Source organism: Mus musculus, chromosome X (genome assembly GCF_000001635.26).
Source record: "Mus musculus strain C57BL/6J chromosome X, GRCm38.p6 C57BL/6J".
In the NCBI taxonomy this organism is placed as follows: domain Eukaryota; kingdom Metazoa; phylum Chordata; class Mammalia; order Rodentia; family Muridae; genus Mus; species Mus musculus.
This window is the reverse complement of record NC_000086.7, coordinates 36,629,056-36,645,773: the sequence shown is the minus strand read 5'-3', so window position 1 is coordinate 36,645,773 and position 16,718 is coordinate 36,629,056. Positions and strand designations below refer to the sequence as shown.

The 16,718-nt window shown below is 43.3% G+C and overlaps 1 protein-coding gene across 4 annotated transcripts in view; it reads left to right on the top strand.

Moving 5' to 3' along the window:
• The first annotated feature begins 308 nt into the window (after window positions 1–308).
• The window catches only part of Akap17b (A kinase (PRKA) anchor protein 17B), a 37,293-nt gene continuing 20,883 nt past the window's right edge, over window positions 309–16,718 (top strand). The window contains exons 1-3 of one of the 4 annotated variants that reach the window (XM_006541383.4): window positions 309–724; window positions 2,320–2,365; window positions 9,200–9,301. The gene's annotated coding sequence lies outside the window, so the exon portion shown is untranslated. The remainder of the gene's footprint in view (window positions 725–2,319; window positions 2,366–9,199; window positions 9,302–16,718) is intronic. The other 3 variants (XM_006541385.3, NM_001081956.1, XM_006541384.4) reach the window with 3 other exon arrangements.

Sequence of the window (16,718 nt, the reverse complement as noted above, 5' to 3'; positions counted from 1 at the left end):
CTCTCTCTCTCTCTCTCTCTCTCTCTCTCTCTGTGTGTGTGTGTGTGTGTGTGTGTGTGTGTGTGTGTGTGTGTGTGTGTGTGTGTGTGTAGTGGGTGGGTGTTGGTGGTGTCTGCAGTCTCTAAATCACATAATTAGGCAGTGGGGTGGGCGGTGAGTAAACTGGACAAAACCTTGAGCTAGTTAGAACCTTGCAATGGAATTAACTTTGGCCCTTGCTTGGCTGTACAGGAGGGGCGGGGTTACTTTAATGCTTGCTCGGGAGAAGGCGATTGGCCCTGGGGAAATCCTAGGGGCGGGTCTAGTCGGTGGTTGCCATTGGTTCTGCCGGCAAGTCAAGGGATGGCAGCGAAGGGGGCGGAGCTCTCGAGGGGAGTCAATTGGTCCGCTGGAGCCCACCAAGGGATTGGAGCAGGCAGGCGTGCAAACCTGCACCCTGTAGCCCCCAGCCAGGAATCAGGAGGCAGCCACCTGGAAGCTCACGGGGCCTGCAGCGGGGCGAGGGGCGCTCGGGGCGTTGGCACGAGCGCGCGCGCCTGCGTCGCCTTCTCGGATGCGGCGAGGACGACTCTGTGTCGCGACCTGAGCCATTCAACAGCTGGCCTCGCCCGCGGCGGTGGAAGAGAGCGACCAGGAGGGTTGATCCTTGACACTGCGGCGGCTGGAGGGAGGCGGCGGCAGGAGCGGTAGCGGTTCCGCTACCCCAGCGGAGCTAAGCGTGAAGGTACAGCGGCTGCTGAGGCTCCCGATAACACCCCCCCCCCCCTTTCTGAGAATCGACCAGGCGGCTGCGTCCTTCTGCGTCCCGGTTGGCCGGCCGCCCTGGCCTACCGGAGTCTTGGGTGCCTGGGAGGCAGGGCCGCGTTGGACCCTGAGTGAGGACTTGGGAGGGGTTTTGGAGAGAACCCAGGTAGCCAGGCCTGCTCTAGGTGGAAACCAGGTTTTCTAGAGATGCCCCTAGGCTTTCCCCCTTGGATCCATTCGGCTGCTCTCTTGGGTCTTGGTGCCGCACTAGGGGGCGCTGTGGCCGCTGCTGCAGCTGAGGTCACTGGAAGCTTTTCCTTAGGGTGTACTAGATTGCTTAGGAAAGCTGAAGGATGCCCTCCTCCCTGCTGTATGCAAAAGCCAAGGGCTCTGGTTCTCAATCTGCTTCAGTGACATTCATTCCAGTTAACCACTACCCAGGGTCCGTTGCCTCTGCCCACTGATGACCACCAAGGGCCTTGTGAGGTTCCTACCGTGGATGGAATTAAACTGCTTCTAATTTGACCCAAGAAAGCAGGGTAAACCTCTAAGCCTTTGGAATGCATAGTCTTGAGCTTTGAGTAGATGGGCAGAAGTATCAGGGAAGAAAGCAAGTTGGGGAGCCTCATGTCTTGGATACTGCTGTCTCTGAGCATGTTGGTCACTGGGACTAGTACCATTTTTACATTTATCACCTGCTTATGAAACCAGTCACTACCTGAGCACTTTTGAATGTCACTAACTCTAAACATGTGTTGATTGGAACCCTGGAACTCTGAATTGCAGTATGGGGACTACCTGGGTCTTTTTATTTCCCACAGGGTTTCAAAGATGGTACCCATTTTACCTGATGTTCTTCCTGTCTCAGATCTACCTTTGAAACCTCATACTGTTGAAATACTGTAAGATTGTGAAGTATAATTGATAGGGATGCCTTTTCAATTCTGAAAATGTAGTGGGGATCTCTCAAATTCAGTTTTTTAAAAGAAAATTTTTTTTAAAGCATGTGAGATTCTGGTAGCCACACATTTCTTTCTTTTTTTTTTCTTTTTCTTTTTTTTTTTTTTCTTTTTGGTTTTTGGAGACAGGGTTTCTCTGTATAGCCCTGGCTGTCCTGGAACTCACTTTGTAGACCAGGCTGGCCTCGAACTCAGAAATCCAGCTGCCTCTGCCTTTTGAGTGCTGGGATCAAAGGCATGCCCCACCACGCCGGGCTGGTAGCCGCATATTTCTGTGTTCTATTTTTTATTCCTGTGTGGGGAGTGTATCCTCTCAAAAGGATGGAGTAACTTGAAGCATGGGGTAACTTCCATGAAAGTGTTTTTTACTTCAGTTCTTGTAAAGCACATGGAAAAGTGGAATGAGCCTCCAGGCACTGGTGCCCAGGGAATACCAGCTGCTATACCCATCAGAGGACGGCTGGGGCTGACTTGAAGAGGAAGTATAAGGTAGAGGGTAGGGCATGCAGAAACCATCTTCTGCAGTAGGTGGACTCGAGGTCTCCCATTTATTCTTAACCAAATATCACACAAGAAAAGTGTGGCTCATTGGTCTATTTTTTTATATCATATTCAGGCAACAGACCCAAGTTTACTGGATCCATGTGTCATCAGAAGAAATGGTGAGGCTTGTTGATGGTGTGTGTGTATTGTGTGTGTGTACACACATGAGAGAGAGAGAGAGAGAGAGAGAAGAAGCTCTCTGCTGTTAAGGCTAGCTATGCCTTTTATTTTCCCAGCATGCACCCCTGCCTTTGTCAGAGAAAGGAACTTATGTTTTTTTTTTTTTTTTCAGAATGGAAAAGAAATCTTACTTTAATTATAATTATAGAATCCTTTTAAAGAAATAATATTTTATTTTTCTGTTATTTGCTTTGTTTGTTTTTTGTTTTTTCCAGACAGGGTTTCTCTGTGTAGCCCTGGCTGTCCTGAACTCACTTTGTAGACCAGGCTGGCCTTGAACTCAGAAATCTGCCTGCCTCTGACTCCAAAGTGCTGGGATTAAAGGTGTGTGCCACCACTGCCCGGTGAAATAGTATTTTATTAATCCTTTGAGAATTTCATACATGCATATGAAGTCTTTTAATCATATTTACCCCATTATTCCCTCCTAATTCTTCTCAGACTCCCAACACCATGTTCTCTTAAAAAATAACCCATAGAGTTAATTTGTGCTGCCTAGATAGTCATGGCTTGGGGACCATCCACTGCAGCATGCAGGACCCTTAACAAAAGCTGACTCTTCCTTCCTCAGAAGACATTAACTATGAGTAGTGGAGAGAAGAGTTTTATTGGTAGTGGTATTTTAAGAATTCAGATTCAATCTCCATTCAGGTTTACAGATTTTTTTGTTGTTGTTGTTTCCAACATATTCCTGGCTTTTTAAGAAGCTTAAAAGCTTAGTTGCAGTTGGAGGCAGGTCACAGTTGAAGTCAACATGGTCTACATGGAATATAGGGAGCATTTCTCAGAAGAGACAGTATAAGGACTGGGACATATTAAGGAAGTCCAGTGAAAATTGAGTAGTAGTAGCGGCAATAATAACAATATAATAATAATAATTCAATGCTTTTGGGGCTAAGTATTTGCTCATCTCATGTGATTCTTCAAAAAATCACACACACATACTCAGAAAGAGAGAGAGAGAGAGAAAGAGAGAGAGAGAGAGAGAGAGAGAGAGAGAGAGAGAGAGAGAGAGAGAGACTGGGCATGCTAGCTAATGATTACTATTATTCCAGCACTCAGGTAGACTCAGAAGGATTAAAGTCCTTCTTGGCTAGATTGGAGGCTAGTTGAGCTGTATGAGACCCTGTCTTAAGTACACATAAAAGATAAGAAACAGGAAACCCCCTGTAAGATAAGTACTGGTCACTATTAGGGGTTGAGTATCTCAAATCCAAAAATCTGAAATCTAAAACACTGCAAAATCTGGAGCCTTTTGAATACTGTCACAGTAGCACAGGTGGAAAAGTCCACGTATGTCCTCATGTGCTGGGCTGCTGTAAAGAAGCTGCATTAACAATATTGTATAAAATTACCTTGAGGCTATGCATACACCATGCATGGGAAACATGAATGAGCTCTGTGTTTCTATCTGGGTTTCACCCTCAAGATATCAGCTGGGTGGTGGTAGCGCATGCCTTTGATCCCAGCACTTGGGAGGCATAGGCAGGTGGATTTCTGAGTTCAAGGCCAGCCTGGTCTACAAAGTGAGTTCCAGGACAGCCAGGGCTATACAGAGAAACCCTGTCTCCAAAAACCAAAAAAAAAAAAAAAAAAAAAAAAGATATCTTCTTCTATAGAGATAGTTGTGAGCTCAAACATTTTGGACAAGGGATATTCCATGTGGATCTTCTACAGTTTAAACAGGTGACAGACCCAAGAAAATCCCCTAGCTACTTGATGGCATTTCAAACCAGAACTACTTGAACGCATTTTGGTTGTTGATTTTTTTTTTCTGCCACTATAAAGGTTCCATGAAGTAGACTTTGAAGGGTGGGTAAAGTTTGTATGAGAGGGCATATTTGGTGAGGGGAATCTTCATCTTTGGAAGACCTCAAAGAAGTCTGGATCAACTAGAATGGGGATATGAGCATAGAGATATGATACCCACTAGGTGGGGCTGAGGTGGGGAGGGTCTTGTTTTTAATGCCTTAAGGAGAATTTGTGGTTTGGTGTAATAAATTGAGCCTGCTGAGAAATTACTTATCTTGAGTGTGTACATATGCACATGTCACAGTAAATGTGTGGAGCCCAGAGGACAACCTCAGTTATCTGTCCTCACCTCTACCTTGTTTGAGATCTGGTCTTTTTGTTGTTCCATCCTGGGCATGCCAGGCTAGCTAGCCTGAGAGCTTGCAGGTTTATCTCACTGCAGGTGCACTGGAATTACTGACGTGCTGCCACACCCAGCATCGCGTGGGCTCTGGAGCTCCGTCACTCGGGTCCTCACACTTGCCTGGCAAACGCTTTCTCTACTCACCGAGCCATATCTTCAGTCTGGCATATTCATAATCTCTAAGCAAGAAACAATATGACAGAAGTAAAAATTGTGTGACTTCCCTGGGTCCCTGGGCCTATGTCTCTTTCCTCTTTCCTCTTTTTTTTCCTGAGGATCTTGTTCAGGTGTGAGTGTACTTAATTATTGTTTTTGATCTCTCTAAACCCCTAGGGAGTACCAAATGCATGCAACTGAGTAGATTCTTGGGTCTACTGTATAGGAAAAGGAAGCTAGGAGCTTTGTGAGAAAACCTGCCCCTAATGAGTAGGCTTTAGCCTATACGATTTGATTTCTGTTTTGTTTTATGTTTGAGACAGGGTGTTGACATGTAGACCAGGCTAGGTTTGAATTCACAGAGATCCATCTGCCTCTGACTTTCAGTGTTGGGATTTAGGGTGTAAGTTACCATGCCCAGCAGCCTGTACTACTTGAAAAAGCAACTGAATTGGGGGAAGGAAGGTCAGCACTGAAAAACTGATGATCTCAGTAAAAACCAAGACCTTTAGCTTATCTTGCAAGTCTCAAAGGCCTGGGTGATCTCACACACACAAGACTGAGCTTCACAGAGTGAACCCCTTCAGCTGGGTCTCTGCATTGCCTTTCTCGTGGCCCTGGAGTCTCTGGACACTCGTCCGAGGGAACCAAGCCCTACCTAGCAGATTCCAATTCAAGATTACCCTCTTGCCTCACTGTGCAATCAGGAACTTGCCAGCCGACTTCCCATAGCACTATCCATGTGGAATGAACATAGTCCCAGCTTGCTGGCAGGCGGCATATTTCATCATGGAAGAGCTGTCTGCCAGGAACTGAGCATCATCCCCAGGCAGCTTCTTTTCTCGGGCCTGGGACTGAAAGCCTGTTCTATTATGACACATTCTGTTGAATCTTTATTCTTTTCTTAGACACCAGTTTTCTCTCTGCTGTATACTGAATGAATATAGGATCTGGGTCAAAATGTAAAAAAAAAAAAAAAAACCAAAAAAACAGTTCAGGGTAAAATACAGAAAAAAAAAACAATTAAAAATGTAATGCTAGTTTGGAGGGGGGAATGATGTAATTATATTATAATCCCCCCAAAAAGAACCAAAATATTTTAAAGAATAGCATGCTCAAATTATTAACCTAGAAATCTCTGAAAGCATTTAAGTCTTTTTGTGTGTGTATGTGTATGATATTTGCATATGTTCATGTCTGTGAGAGGAGAGTACGTGCATGCCACACCACAGCACACATGTGGCCGTCCGAAGTCAGCCTCGGGTATCAGTCGTCAGCTTCTACCTTGTTTTAGGACAGTCTCATGTTATTGAGTATTGCATTTGTCAGAGTAGCTGCTCCGTGAGCTTTTGAGGAGTCTCTTGCCTCTATCTCCCATCTCACCACAGGAATATTGGAGTTGTAGACACACAGTACTGTGTCCAGGTATACATGGGTTATGGGGATCTGAACTCATATCCTTGCACTTGTGTGGTTGCCACTTGTGTGCTTTACCCATGGAACCATCTTCCTAGACCCATACCACACTCTGTGTTCTAGCTAGGTATAAGCCATTTCTGTGTTAGCACTGAACAACATTATACAAGTCTGTCCAGGAACTGCAGGGCATTTAACATTAGTGGCCCCTGCTTACCAAAGTGATGATGTGCCCTCCTAGTACAACTGTTAGGGCAAGTAAAATTGCTCTCCTGCACATACCATTGCTCTTGAAGGGAACAATAGTGTCACATTTAAAAGCTACAAAGAACATTCTCAAACCATCTAGCATTTCATGTGGAGAAATGTTAATAGCATCATTGCTAATCTGTGGTGCAAAGTGTTCTAGTCCTCTTATGGTGTTTTCTGCATCAGGTTCCAGTTACTCGCCCTAATTTCTGTCTCTTTTTGACTCAATTCTTCGAGGGTAAGCTCATTATAACACACCACTCCAGCTCCCAATGTCTAGCGGGGTAGGTGATTGGTAGGTACACCTGAATTACTCCCATTGTTCATTAGTGTTAATAGCTCTAGTCTAAAAAAGCGTGTTAGCCTGCATTGCTGTTGCACCATTGGTCTTGAGATGCTGGTGTGGGATTCTAAATACAGAACTAACACCTTTGGAAAGAAGCTGTCAGGCAAAGTCGCTGTTTAACTTAGCTTTGGCCCTATTGAGTTTCTCCTGCCTCCCAGCTGTTCTAGGCTCTGGGGTAATACTGATGAAGCAGGCATACATTCCATGCTCTTAGGACACTCGAGGGGATGAAGGAAAGGGGCTCCGAACACAAGTTGCTAACGATGCATTGTGACTAGGTGGCTTTGATGGTATGAGAACAGTGCTCTTTTAACTGTTCAGGGATAGCATCTCTGAGGAGGAGACTAGGCATTTGAGTCAAATCGGAAAAGCAAAGGAGCCAGGCAAATCATAAGCAATGTGCCTAATGTCTTGTGTCCAGTAAAGAAGCCAAGGGACTGGGGTGGAGAGGAAACTCAGGGGGACAAGGAGGTGGAAGGCATCGACAGAAGCAGGCAGAAGGCACATTTTGAAGGTAAGAAGTTTAGATTTCCTTTAAGGCATGGTTGGAAGCCACTGGAGGGTTTTGAGCAGATATCTAACATGATCCGGTTTAGGGTATTTTAAGTCAGACATGGTGGCACACACACCTGGTTCCAGTTACTCGTCCTAATTTCTGTCTCTTTTTGACTCAGTTCTTTGAGGGTGAGCTCATTACAACATTTACCACTCCAGCTCTCAATGTGGCTAAGGGAGTAGGGGATTGGTAGGCACACCTGAATCAGTCCCATTGTTCATTCAACACTCAAGCGGCATTCCTGTGAGCAGAAGGGTTGCTCTGAGTTTGAGCCTGGGTTATACTATGAATTTTAGGCCAGCCTTGGCTATGGTATACATGCCTGTCTCAAAAAAAGTGAAAATTTTTGTTTTAAATCATGTTGGCACTTATCTAGGGTAAGGATAGAAGAAGAAAGGCTAGTTAGGAAGCTTCCAGAATGATTCAGGTCAGGGTGGTAGAAGATCAGGCCTAGGAGAGAGCAACAAATGGGCAATGGGTTTAGAATATATACTCAAGGTGAAGGGATTGAAATGGAGAAGGTGAGAGGGCTAGCTAACTCCTAGGTTTTCAGCTGATGCCATGGGTGGAGGTGCCTAGACTTAGGGAAATGAAAATTATTGGGTGGGAAGGAGCCGGTGTGAAGTGGAGGGCAGGATTGGGGGATGGGAATTAGGCGTTCGGGTGCTCTTGTTTTGCTAAGATGCCAAGGAAAAGTTTCACTGGAGACAATGAATAGGCAGTTGAATATGCATCTTAGGTTGGCAGAGCTTGAGCCCACATGAAATTAAATGCAAATTAAAGGTGCTTTGGGGTGTCAAAATATACTAGCATAGACATCACACCTAAAATGATAATAATCCAGAGTGAGCAGGGCTGTAAAGGAGTCAGGCATGGGGATTCTGCCGATGGCCTGATTCTTTGCCTTAATGTTCCAGGAGACCAATTTGACAATAGGTAAGGAGCTGGACACGATTATTCCTGACCTTTGACATAGCATATTTTGAAAAAACAATCTTTAAAAGCTCTGCACAGAGCTTTTCATGCTAAGTGTACATTCTAATAATAATAGTCTAGAGTAACACTCTTAAAAGGGGTAGTGTGTCCTTTTAGGAAAAGAAATGGAGCCAGGCATAACAGCTCTGGCCTGAAATTCCAAGAGTTTCTGAGGGCGAGGCAGAAGGATGGTGAGCTTAAGATCAGCTGGGTTGCATAGTGAAGTCCAGGCTAACCAGGGCTACATAGGGAGACTCTATGGGGAAAAGAAATGCACACACACAAGCCCTAAAGGGAAGGAATAGCTAACCATTCTAGTTTCATTCTCTTGCTGTGATAAAACACTATGACAGACAGCAACTTAGAGGCGGAAAGGGTTTATTTGGCTTCTACTTCCAGGTCACAATGTATTATTGAGAGAAGCTAAGGCAGGGTCCCATGGCAGGAATGTGAAACGGAAACCATAAGTGAATATTACTTGTTAACTCACAAGCCCATGCCTTCTAACACAGCACAAGCCCTATCGCCTAGGGATGGTGCTGCCTGCAGTGGGCTGGGGCTCCTTGCATCAATTAGTAATCAAGACAAACCCTCACGTGAGTGTGAGTACAATGCAGGCAACTCCTCAATTAAGGCTTTCCTCTCAAATGACTCTAGGTTATATAGCAAATTGACTGTCAAAGATAATTAGGATACTAACCAAAGTTATAGTAACCCCCATAGAGAATCTCCTTGTATATAATTTTCACACATCAATATCTGCAATTGTTAATCAAGCAGGTGTAAATCTTGGAGAGTGGCAATGTGTAGGTACAACTGTGTAAACCTTACAAGCTGTCCATGGTAAACATAATAAATGTGTTATTTATGTGTAAATCACTTCTTTCACTTTTGACTTTGTCCCTGTTTCTCTCTGACAGTGTCCCTTGCTTAGGATGCCACAGCACAGTGCTCGCCATGAAGAGTTCCCATGAATCGTGGCCTTTGTGATATTTTCTTCTTTGACACATTTTCTGCATAAGGTATTGGGTAATATATCCTATTCCATGAGACTTGGATTTGAATAAGTTCTTCTTGGGGTTTTATAAAGGTTGGGAGACAAGCGCTCAGAAACCCATTGAGTCCACTCTGTCATAAAGGTGGTCTTTCCCCGGTAGGTGGCGACTGGTAGACAGGAACTTTGCTGGTAATTTTCAGACCGAAGCTACAAGCTGCAAAACACTGGCAATGTTGTGATAAGCATTTCCCACGAATAATACTCAGATTATTCAAGGAGTGAAGCAAGAGCCTGGCAGATACTCAGCCACATTCCTTTAAATCCTTGTTGACCTTTTTTTTTCTTTCCTATGTGAATTAATGAAAGTAGTAGGCCTACAGCATCATGGTAAATTAATCCAAGATAGACAGCAGCTTTCTTGGCTGGAGGTGTTGAGCAAAGGAGTTTCCCAATAAAGTGCTATAGATGGTGAAAAAATCGACTAAAGGACTTCTCAGACAGGTCTGCCAGCTGCTTTGTGCATATCGTTTTTAACTAGCTGCCTTTCTTGCTATCATGGGTTCACAGATTACAACAAGGTAGCATGCAGAGTCATGTAAACACTTTGTTTGTTTGCTTATTTATTTGTTTATTGGTTGTTTGTTGAGACATACTGTCATGTATCCCAGGCTGGCCTCAAATGGCCTTAGATTCCCTATATATTCAAGGGTGAACTTGAACTTCTGGCCTTCCTGTCTCTATCTCCTGAATGCTGGGATTCCACATCCATGCCCGCCATGCCTGGTTTATGTGGTTCTGGGGATGGGACTTTGTGCATAAGGAAAATGAATTTGCACTGAGATAAATTAATGAGTCTGTTTTTCTCCTTTCCTGGGTTCCCTCCCTTTCCATGCCCTCCTATTCTCTTTTGTTTGGGTTTGGGTTTTGGTTTTGAGTCAGAATCTTGTTATATATCCTATGCTGGCCTTGAACTAGTGATCCTTCTGTGTCCATCTCCTGATCACTGGGATAACAAGCCATGTGCCACCAGTCCTGGTCAGTTTTCTTCGTTTAACAATTATGACTCTCCACACTGAACTCTGCCTTACAGTTGAGTCGGAGTAGTGGTAGAGAAGATTTTCTCTTAGTATTCCATTGCTGCTAGTCTGTCATGTCTGAATGCCTATGGGGTCTCTAAAATCCCTTTTTTTCTGTCCAGAGGGCCTCAGGGTCTTATATGAGTTCTTTCAGACCATCAGAATCTGGGAATTTCACAAAAGGTCATAAATTGGCTATTATTGCAAAGCTGAGTGCTGCTTAGTTTAATGATGTGATTTTGATGTTATTCAAAGATCTGAGCACATGGTCAGTGTTGGTTTTTGAAATGATGTTTAGGTTAGTGATGTGCCCAGATGTGTGAGCATCTTCACTGAAGAGCTCTGGAATATTTGTATTTGAGCAAGACTTACTGGAGAGTCTGTATTTGCCAGATTGGCCATTTGGCTAGGTTGGTTTGACCCACATAAATGTTGGCTGCCCTGCTGACTTCCAAAATGTGTTGGTAGAATTTTATATGTCTTAGATGCTTTCAAAACGACAACATTAAGGTTCCAAAGCCTGGAGAAGAAAGAAAGGCAACAAAGGGTTGCTTTCAGAGGGGACTTGAGTTTCGTCTACGGTCCCATTTCTTTTCCTGTTGTTACTTTTTTGCATGTTCTTCATTCAAAAGTCCTTGCTAATATTCTGACTGCAAATGCCCAAGAGTGAGAAAAAAAAACAAAAACAAAAAACAAACAAACAAAAAAACCAACTGGTGGTTGCTGATGGGTACTTTTCCTATGACAAATTGTTTTTAATCTTTCAAAGCTAATTTCACTAAATCAATCAATCAATTAATACACGAAGTAGCTGATGAATTTCTCTACTCTGTCCTGAAATGAGAGAGTGACTTTGGATGTCAACTCTGCAGGAATTTGTTGAGTTGGCCCTGCTATTTACAAACCTGTTTTGGGCTGTGAACATCTCGAGTCTGTTTCCTTCTCCCTAAGTTCTGATTCTGCTATTATGTAGCCAGCTTTGCTGCTAGGTAGAGAAGCAGGCAAGAGCAGATGGGGGAAGGGTAGACAGGCTGGATGAGTGAAGGAAGCAGCCATGGTTCCTGGGAATCTCCCAGAGACTTTTTAACATTGGAAGCATGATACTGGTAAAACCAGCTGGGGTGATGCACACCTTTAATGCCAGCACTTGGGAGGCAGAGGCAGGCCTATGACCTTGTGTTTGAGGCTAGCCTCGTATATATTAACAAATTCTAGGACAACCAGGACTATGTGGGAAAACCCTGATTCAAAAAAACCAAACCAAACCAATCAACCAACCAACCAACCAAGCAACCAAGCAAACAGCAACAATAACAGGATACTGCTAGAGTGCATGCTGGGTAAGCACTGTACAGCAACCATACTTTTTAAACTATATGGGCCATTGAGAAAAATCATTTCATTCTAATTAGCCCACAAATAACGACATTGCATAGCTGGTTTACGTTCATGCTCTGACTTTGTTCAGTGATGGACTGGACATGTCAGCCAAACACACCCGTTCCTCCCCAAGTTGTTTATGGACAGTGATTTATCAGAGCAGCAAGAAAGCAAACTAGAACAGATATTAGCACCAGGAGTGGTGTTGGTTTCATTATGAACTTTACCAGAACCTTACCAAAATAGTCTCTGGACTATTTTGTTAGAGGATTAAAGACGATTTGGGCACTTTAAACTGAAAAAAAAAAGTATACTCAGAGATTAATGGGCTGTTTTACGGGGAGCTTAGAAGATAGGGACATGCAAACATGGGACATAGAGGCTTGGATTGTGAAGTTCCAGATAGAAGCAAAGACTCTATTGGGGGCATTTGTGTTATATTTTGGATTAAGAATCTGTGATTGTTGGTCAGCTGAGGCTGAAGAGTCAGGATGATTAACAAGCGAACAGCATCACTAAGGTGAAACCTTGTGTTTCACAGAGACAATGAGTGTGAATCAGCTGGGGCTGAAGAATCAGTTGTGGGTAATAAGAAATGAGTATACTCAAGGTGAAATCTTCTGGGAAGTGTTTTCTCACAGTCAGAACACAAAAGCTGTGAATCAGAGGAGCCACATTGGCATCTCAAGCCGACAGATGAACTTGTCAGCATGTAATGGTCACCTATGTGGTTCTGGTTTGAAGGGATGAATGGGGTCATGGAGAGCAGCTGAGGCTTGGTGTCTTGTGGCAGGTTTGGAGTTGCCCCAGAAAGATTCTGAGAGGCCATTGGTGAAGGTGAGGCCTCAGTGGAGACCCCAGGATATTAGAGAATTCAGGATTGTGGGATATCCTCCAAGGACAGTGGAATGTATTGTAAGACCCCGAAGCTGGGCCTCAGCTCAAGTCCCGGGATGAGCTGGCCAGCACCCCAATGACTCGAGAGAAAACCACACCTGATGCAAACTGCAAGAGGTTTTATTATCAGCTAGCTGAGGACAAACTCCTTCCACTGTGCAGGGCAGGGGAGTTCGACCCTGAGTGGTGACAGTAGGGGGCTTTTAACAGCCAGCTGAGGAATTGGGAGGCGTTGGGAAGAGTTAGGAGGAGTTGGGAGGAGAGTTCTTCTCTCCCGGGTGTCCTTGGTGAAATTTACAAGGCAGGAGTGGGGAGTGAGTTCTTTCTGAATTTTTATCTCCGTGTCATCGGCACAGGAAGGCAGGCATCTCTGGTTGTACAGTATAGAAACAAAAAGGCTTTTTGCTGGCTATAGAGAACAAAGAGCTTCTTTCTGGCTGTATTTTTAGAGATCAGGGAAAACAAGCTTGGGGAACATCCAGGCGCTTTACCTTCTAGGGAGAAACGCTCTAAGTCGGGGTCTCACAGTATGAAGCGGAGCATGTCTAAGCCTATCAGTCAAGGTGTGTGTTAACAGAGCTGAAGTGAGGTTATCTAAGCCCTTTGAAGCCCAGAAGATGGAGTTCCAGATGTCAGCCATCGAGCTACTCTGTGGCTTTGAGTCTTGCTTAAGTATGATTACTCTTATGCACTGGTTCTTCCTTTATGGACTAAGTTCTTAACTTGTCTTCAATTTTACGAGAGCCCACAGAAAAGAGCCTTGAACTTTTAAAGCATCTGGGTTTTGTTTTTTTTTTTAACTCTAGAGGACTTTTAACGTTGTACTGTTTTATCTTAAGGTATTAACATGAGATCTTGGAGACAAACATGAGGATGTGGTTTTTGAGTAAATTGGTCTATGAGCATGACAGTGATTGATGAAAAGGATGAGACCAGTGGCAATTCATTCTACTGCCACTGCCAAATGAAGCAAGGTTTCTTGTGTCTGTTCAGCACATGATTTCTTTTTAAATTTAATTTGTGTATTTTAAAAGGTAAATCATCAAATCCACCTTCATTCTCCATGCATTTCCCCTCTCATTTCTTCCCCCAAATCGCCCACCAATATTTCTTTCCAACTTCATGTGTTTTTTTTTTTTTTTTATAAACTAACCTCGTCTCCTCAGTGCTGCCGGTATGTGCATGGGTATGGGACCACCTTTTGAATAGGCTCTCAGGGGTCACATCTCTTCAGGAAAGTGACTCGACATCTCCTAGAAGCTATCAACTTCTCTTGGCTCCTCAGCTAAAGGAGGTAATGATGGCTTTACTGACCACCTTCCCATTCCACGCTGGGCATTTGTCTGGCTTGTGCAGCTTTCCTGTGTGGTATCACAACAGCTGTGAGTTCATGTGTGCAATAGAGCTGTCGTGTACAGAAAATACGGTTTCACTGCAGACATTCGCTACAGCTAGCTCTTACAATTTCCATTCATCTTCCACGACGATTTCTGAGCCTTGGGAGGAGGGGGTATGATATAGTTGTACCATCTAGAGCAGAACACACTAGTTTCTTCCTTGCATATTAACTCTTCGTAGGTCGCTGCATTAATCACTATCTATTGCAAAAAGAAGCTTTTTTGGTGCAGGTTGAGAGGCACACTAATCTATTGGATATAAAGATAAGAATTTAGGAGGCAGTTTATTACTATGTTGATTTAGGAAGCATTAGTAAGTTCTCCCAAGTACTGTGATCTACCCAGCTACAGTTTCTTGGCTCAGTTAACAGTAACAAGCATGGATTTCAGCTTACTGAGCCAACCTTAAATGCAATTGGCAAGTGGTCAGTTAATCCTAGAATGTTCAGAAGCACGTCCTGCTTAAACACAAAATTGGAAGGCAAATTTGGCTTTTACAGTCAATTTTATGTCATAGCCTAATAACTTGATTTCAGAAATTCCACTTGTACCTGTATTTTGGTTAATATATAACAAGCTCTATCTCTTCAGTACAGCCTGGTCTACAGAGCAAGTTTCAGGGAAGCTAGAACTACATTAAAAAAATTGTCTCAAAAAAGGGGGTGCTGGGGCTGGAGAGATGGCTCAGAGGTTAAGAGCACTGGCTGCTCTTCCAGAGGTCCTGAGTTCAATTTCCATTAACCACATGGTGGCTCACAAGTATCTGTAATGAGATCTGGTGCCCTCTTCTGGCATATAAGTGTACATGCAGGCAGAACACTTTATATATAATAAATCTTTTTTTTTAAAGCCTCATATAAAATAGAGATTATTTTTAAAAAGCAAGGACCATGTGAAGAGAAAGCTAAAAACGTTTATAGACCTATTTTTAAGAATGAAGTAGGATTCTCTAACAGATTTAATTAAATAAGGATTATCGCATCGACCTTGGAACCGGGAAAGTATTCTGATTTTGAAGAAAGTACTTGCTAGTGTATTAATATATAATTGTTTAAAAGAAATACATATTCTTAAACAGGTTGTGAATTTGCAGAGAGCTGAGTGATTGCCAAAGGCAGGAGGATTACAAAAAGGCACAAGAAAATTTGTGAAAATAATGGTTATTTCCACTATCATGATCATGGTGATGGTTTTTCTTCAAGTGTGTATACGTGTGTCAAGACTTATTAAAAACATTTGTTCAAGCCAGGTGGTGGTGGCACACAACTTTAATCCCAGCACTTTGGGAGGCAGAGGCAGGCGGATTTCTGAGTTTGAGGCCAGCCTGGTCTACAGAGTGAGTTCCAGGACAGCCAGGGCTATACAGAGAAACCCTGTCTCAAAAAAACAAAAAACAAAAAACCAAAAAACCAACCAACCAACCAAACAAAAAAACCAAAACATTTGTTCAGTTTATGTTATAAAATGGATAATATTATACATCAATCATGTCTCTATCAAGCAGTCTTTATGTCTTCCTGGTACTGGGGATAGAACCCAGGGCCACTGGCATGCTAGACAAAGCTTTCTACCACTGTGCCACACTCCCAACTCAAATCAATAAAGCAGTGTTCTAAAAATCACCTGCACAACCTGTGATATAGCTAGTCGCACAGTTGCCATGTGACCCTTTGTTTCTAAGAATTTCATTCCAATCTCCCAGGCTTCAGTCATGACTCATATAACCTTCAATTCTGGAATCCGATGCTAGTGATGGCACATAGAGGGCTGCATTGGGGGTTATGTAGGGGACTGTTGTATTAATTTTCCTAGAAAAGTTTGTATCTGCAGTTGGCGATTGCTTCTAGGTATCTGCTCTGTGAGAGGCTGCTTGTCTAACATGTAAGAGGTTCTGGATTCCATTTCTAGCGCAACTGAATGAATGAACAAATAATAAGTGGATAAAATATGCAAGGCAAAAAAGGGGAAATTATTCTCTACTTCCAACCCACTTTCTAGAGGAAGTATTGCTAACAATGCGATGTATATATTTCCAAACTTTATGTATGTGTGTTTGTAGACATACATACGTGTTTACATTATTCTACAAGTTTATTATATCTCATTTTGAAAATATTAATTTTTCTGCAGCGTCTTTCCTCCAAAAACTATCATGGTTATTCCATCTTATCAGTAAATACACCTCCCTCTCTCCCCTTCCTCCTTCCTTCCATCTTCCCCTGTTCTCTTTCTTCCCCCTCCTTGTTTATTTTTCCTTATTTTTATTTAAAAATCCTTTCATGCAATATATTTTGATTATGTTTCCTCACCCCAACCCTCTCTCTCCTTCTCTCTGTCTGTCTCTTTCTGTCTCTTGTCTCTGTGTGTGTGTGTGTGTTTGTGTGTGTGTGTGCTTGTCTGTCTGTCTGTCTGTCCGTCTCTCTGCCTCCCTGCTTCTCTTTGTGTGTGTGTGTCTGTCTCTTTCTCTGCTCCCCTTAATCATGTCTGAGGCCCCCTTCAACAACAGGTGCCACAATGGAGTTGATTGTTTGCAGCTATGCGCCAGCTGTTACATTAATTTCCCATGGCATGACTGTAGCACTGAAAGTATGATATATGCAAAAATCCAATTAGTTGGTGTGTACTAGGCCCTTGACAGATTTTTAAATAAGAATTGAAAATTAGCTTTCTATTCCCAGAAAGTAATTGAAAA